Source organism: Dipodomys ordii, unplaced genomic scaffold (assembly GCF_000151885.1).
Source record: "Dipodomys ordii isolate 6190 unplaced genomic scaffold, Dord_2.0 Scaffold4, whole genome shotgun sequence".
Classification (NCBI taxonomy): Eukaryota; Metazoa; Chordata; class Mammalia; order Rodentia; family Heteromyidae; genus Dipodomys; species Dipodomys ordii.
The window spans coordinates 36,894,977-36,900,531 of NW_012267220.1; the positions used below are offsets into that span (position 1 = coordinate 36,894,977).

The window sequence follows — 5,555 nt, forward strand, 5'->3', positions numbered from 1 at the left end:
AAATCAATCAGTGCATTATATTCTTTTTGTTAAAAACCCTCCATTCAAGGGAAGAGCCTAAAATAAAATCTACCAGGCCAAATGGATAAACACTTGACTATAGATTCTTTCAACTCAAAGTTTCAAATTAGTTCCTCAGATGTTTAAATGGAACACAAGCTGTAGGGCAATATTTAGAATTCCAAGATGCTTCTATGCAGGCCATCTCAAAATGGGCGATGTTAAAATGACTGCCACCATGTCACTTCTTCGTTGATCAAATGATAAAGCAACCCCAAGACAGATGACAAGACCCTTTCCCCCTGGAAATGATATCTAATGCACAATACTGTACCTGTGTAGTGGTGTGTATCTTGCGTTCTAACCAGTTTGGTGGCCCATACTTTGTCCAAGGGCTCTTTTCCTCTGATTCCTGGGCAGAAGGCACAGTGAGGTATGCAGTCATTGCCATTTAGTAACCACTGATGCCAGGTGATCTTGGAGATACAATGTCATCCAACAAATGGATATTGAGCTGAACATTCAGAGAATATCCTTTTCTTCATCTTCCTAGATTTTGTTTGAAGGTTCTGATCTAATTACAGACAGCTTTAAACTGACTTGATTTCAGCTTTGTCACCAAAACAACAGCACAATTTTTTATATTTTTTCCACCAAAAGTATTACTTGTTTGAAGAGGATTCTTTCTCAACAGCTAAAAAAGTGTGATTAAAATTCCACAAAAGGACAAAACAAAAGGACAGAAGTACAGAAGTATACAGGAAACCTTGGAAACCTCCCATCACACCACATCATGATAAATCAACATTTTAGGACTTTAAATGTAGCAAATGTAAAAAATAAAGGAAGATAGCACGTCATCTAATACATTTGAAATAATTTTTTGACAGTAAATTTAAAAGTCACTGTCCTATGCCATGGTAAATCATTATCCTGGAATCCAATAGCTACCAAGAACTAAAATATTCGCTTAGCTTCTAGATTCAAGTTCAAATTCCAATTCCCCTTGTCTTTTAGTCATGTCTGGAAAATTCAACACTGCATCTTAGAGCCACTGCAAACTTTTGCACTACTCTTAAATTTTAATTTATTTATTTACTTATTTATTTATTGTTGGTTGTGGGGCCTGAACTCTGGGCCTGGGCACTGTCTCTTAGCGCTTCAGCTCAAGACTAGCACTCTACCACTTGAGCCACAGTGGCACTTCCAGCTTTTTCTGCTTATGTGGTACTGAGGAATCAAACCCAAGGCCTCATGCATGCAAGGCAAACACTCTACCACTGAGCCACCTTTTCAGCCCAGTCTGAAATTTTAAAAGAAGCATCTTTAAGACACCAAGTATAGCTCAGAGGTAGAGTGCTTGTTTAGCATGTATAAGACCCTGGGTTAGAGTCACAGCACTGGACAGAAAAAAAAAAGAACTTAAAATTAAAATGCACTTAGTACAGTTGCAAAAATAGTGTAAACTTTTAGATCTCTCTCTCCAAATTATAAAATAAACTCCTCAGAGAAGCCATGCTGACCCTGAAGCCAGGATGCCTACCCTTAGTACTTACATCATGCTCTTGGAAAAGAAACTTAATTACTTCATGGGGCCTCTACTTCCTCATTTGAAAGATGAGTAATAATTATACCTACTTCAAAGGCTGAAGATTATTATGAGCGTCAAATAAATTAACATGGAAAGGGGCTAGAGACAGTAGCTGGCACATTTGTAAATACTATGTGAATATTAGTTATTATTATGGTTTATTTAGCTACAAATTCTCATACTATTTCACAACAGTACACAGTCTCAAATATCTTGATGTTTCCTCATGTTAACTAATATTCACTCAGTAAGTACAGACAGACAGACCTACTTTCAATTTAGTAGGTAACAAGGCAGTTCTCAAAAACAGACCATATGAAACGGGGTGCCAGTGGCTCACACCTGTAATCCTAGCTACTCAAGAGACTGAGACCTGAGTATTGCAGTTCAAAGCCAGCCCACCATGAGACTCTTTTCTCCAATAAACCACCAGAAATCCAGAAGTAGCACTGTGGCTCAAGCGGTAGAGCACTAGCCTTGAGCTGAAGAGCTGAGGGGCAGTGCCCAGGCCCAGAGTCCAAGACCAACAAAAAAATAAAAATAAAAATAGACCATTTAAACTTCTCTAGACCATATTCCCTGGTCTGGAGAGGCTTATATTTTGAGTGAGGAAACGGACTATATGAAACATTCATGTACAATACAAAGTCATACAAGATTAAAGAGCACAGTGTGAACAGTGAATGCTCGGAAAACTTGTCTGGCTACAGAAAAAGCTAGATGGCCCCACATCTAAAGGAAAGAGGGATCATCACCAACTGCAACAGAAAAGCCCATTACTTGCTAACCACTTTCCATATTCCAGGCTCTGTCTAGACCCTGGGAATAGTAAAAAAAAAATGTAGAAACAACTCTGTGTTCTGGGAGTTAACAAAAAGTCCACATAAGAGCCAAACTTTGTGTGTGTGTGTATGTGATGCTAAGGATGAACCCAGGGATTCAGGTACCCTAGGCAAGCAAACACTCTATCACTGAACTACACCCTTAGCCTAACAGAGCCAAGTTTTGAAGTTAAGGAGTGAAAAGGCTTGTCTTCTTATCACAGGACATACAACATCACTTAAACACCTTGCAGACAGGAGCTAATACTATTACAATACTGTAGTATTCTACCAATAACAGAAAAATGGTGATCCTATAATGTAAAAGACTTATGAACATAGTCATATTATTGGAATAGGTTTTGTTAGTAGCTCATAAATAGTTCAAAAGAAAGCCTACTAATGCTTTGAGTATTCCTTCCCTCCTTTTTTTACCTTCCTTTACCTCATGCACCAGTGACAGCTCACAAATAGCAAAGCTGGAAACATGACTGTAGATGCTTGTATGCTGCAAGGTGCTGGTGGCTCAAGCCCATAATCCTAGCTACTCAGGAGGCTGAAATTTGAGGATGGAAGTCCAAAGCCAGCCCTGGCAGAAATATCTGTGAGACACTTGTCTCCAATTAACTACCAAAAAGGAGAAGTGGAGATCTGGCTTAAGTAGTAGAGCACCAGCCTAGAGTGAAAAAGCCATGTGAAGGCTCATAGCCTTGAGTTCAAGCTCCAGAACCAGCACAAAAAAAGAAACCAACAACAACAAAAACCAAATACTTGTGTGTGGAGGCAAGAAGTCACAAAGCATAATAGTCACTTCCAAAGAAAATGTGCTTATTTTTCTTCTTAGCTCTTTCCATTGATGACAACTGACACCTCTCTATGGATCATGTCTTCAGATAAAGAAAACTTTTGTAAATCCAACTAGCAAACCTTTCCCAATCTTTTCCCCTTCCCAATGAGGAACTGAACCACTAGAATTGTCTGATAGGTAAGCTCCAACATGCCTGTTAACCACAAAGAACAAACACCTCCAAGGACCTTCCTCACCCTCTCCAGTTCTTCCAGTCACTTGTACACTCACAGATACAAGCTTTATACTACCCTAGTCTTCATAAAAATAAATGTTTCTGGAACTGCTATGCTTATAAAAATCATTAAGTCCTATTTTTGTAAACACAGTTAAAATAATATAATTATGGAAGCCAAACTACTTAATTAAATGTAATCAAAACCTTAATTTTCTTAATGTATAAAGTACTAGACTCAATAGGGAATACATGTTCTAGAAATGTAAAGTTAGCTGAACGCCAGTAGCTGAGGCCTGTAATCCTAGCTACTTGAAGGCTGAGATCTGAGGATACAGGCACAAAGCCAGCTGGGGCAGGAAACTTACTTCCAATTAAACTGTAAAAAGCTGTAAGTAGTAATGTGCTAGTTTTGGGCATAAAAACTCAGGGGCCACATATAGGCCATGAGTTCAAGTCCTAGGACATGTGTGCACGCATGTGCGTGCTCGCACACATCCACACACATGCACACACCCACAAACACAGATAGATATAAAGTTAAGCTAAAAAATAAGACACATAAATCTTTCACATTATCTACAATATGGAAAATATAACATTTTAAACTGTGCAACTCCACTAAAGTAAAACAGCTCACTACTTTTTATTTTCTTGGTTTGGTATTGGAAAAAGTCTTCATGTTTCATTAAATCACTTGTTTGTGCACAATTAGGAATTTCACTAAGAAATGAAATATTTTGGAAAGAAGGGGCCTTTAGAGAAGGCCAATAAGGCTTTTTACTCTTTCCCTATGTCCTAGCATAGCTTGCTTGCTCATTGGGTGACAAATGTTATGTAATGAGAACTAGGATGAATAAGAGATATATAACTTAGGAAACTATTGAATACTCAAATAAAGGGAATAACAATTCTGTGAGTTTTTAAGACTGTCTTCAACTTAAAAACCATATTCACTGAACTGAGTTACTTTATATTGCCAATACCCGTATTTACAAAAGTGGAAACAGGTATTTAATACACTTAATTCCACATCTGAACGCATTCACATCAAACTCATGTACTCAAATATTTCTGAACAATGTACACATATGCAAAAAATTATTAAATGAGATAAAAAAAACTATTTAGACCATTTTGCACAGGCTTGGCAAAGAATACTCAATACTTTTATTACTGTTCCTAATTTTCCAAATTTAGTCTCAAATGGTTACAAAATTACATACGTGATCAGGCATGTATACGTAAACAAACTACTGTATTCTAATAGTGGCATGTTACTATACTAATAATCTTCATGTAATCAAAGGTGAGGTTAATTGCAATAGATGACCCATAAAAGAAAGCCACAAAGGCAAAAAAAACTTTGAAAGGGGCACCTTATTAACTGTAAGCTCTTATCTCTATTTAACAATTAAGAATATAATCGCAATTGGCCTAGTCTGAATTATAATGAATGGTCAGCTGATCCTGGAGAACTTGCTCCAAAAGAATAGTTAGACCTCAAGCACGTGGACAAGTGTACCCACCATGCAAATCTGATCACTTAAGTACCGATGTTGAAATCGTACAGAAATTCATCATGTCTTTTGCTGGAAAACGCATTTTTCAAGTAACTACAAAAAACTACACACACACACTCACACATATCATCATCATCATCTAATCTCAAAAGTCATCCAATCTAACTGCTATGGGCACTAAGGCCAATTTATAAGTATTTCAATAGTCTCGGCCACGCGTCGTTTATTATGATGGAGAAGATGCAAAGGCAGTTCGCAGATCACAAGCTTCCTAGAGGGTACACTTAAATACTGACAGTAACCGGAGGCCATCCAACAACACAGCAAGTCCCGTTCGGACGTCCCCAGCTCGGCCGCGCTCCCCCGGCCCCGGCCACGGCCTCGGCCCACGCCAGGGCGTTCAGGCCGAGGGGGCGGGACGCGGTCGGGCCCGGGCCAGTGCCCGTCCCGCTACTTCCCGTCCGCTCGAGCGGAGGCACCGCGCCGCCCCGCACGCGACTCTAGATCCACGTGGACATCAAGCACGGCGACCAGGGACCCCGCACGGCAAGCCGCGCCGCGCCGGCCCCGCGCTGACCTCCCCCGGCTGGGGTAGGGG

General features: G+C 39.6%; 2 protein-coding genes across 3 annotated transcripts in view; one reads left to right on the forward strand and one right to left on the reverse strand.

Moving 5' to 3' along the window:
- Positions 1 to 1,105, reverse strand: part of Slc20a2 (solute carrier family 20 (phosphate transporter), member 2) — a 124,923-nt gene extending 123,818 nt beyond the window's left edge. For both annotated transcript variants that reach the window (XM_013025771.1, XM_013025746.1), the window contains exon 1: positions 335 to 1,105. The gene's annotated coding sequence lies outside the window, so the exon portion shown is untranslated. The remainder of the gene's footprint in view (positions 1 to 334) is intronic.
- Positions 1 to 5,555, forward strand: part of Smim19 (small integral membrane protein 19) — a 26,243-nt gene that overhangs the window by 4,949 nt on the left and 15,739 nt on the right. The gene's annotated exons all lie outside the window — the stretch shown is intronic.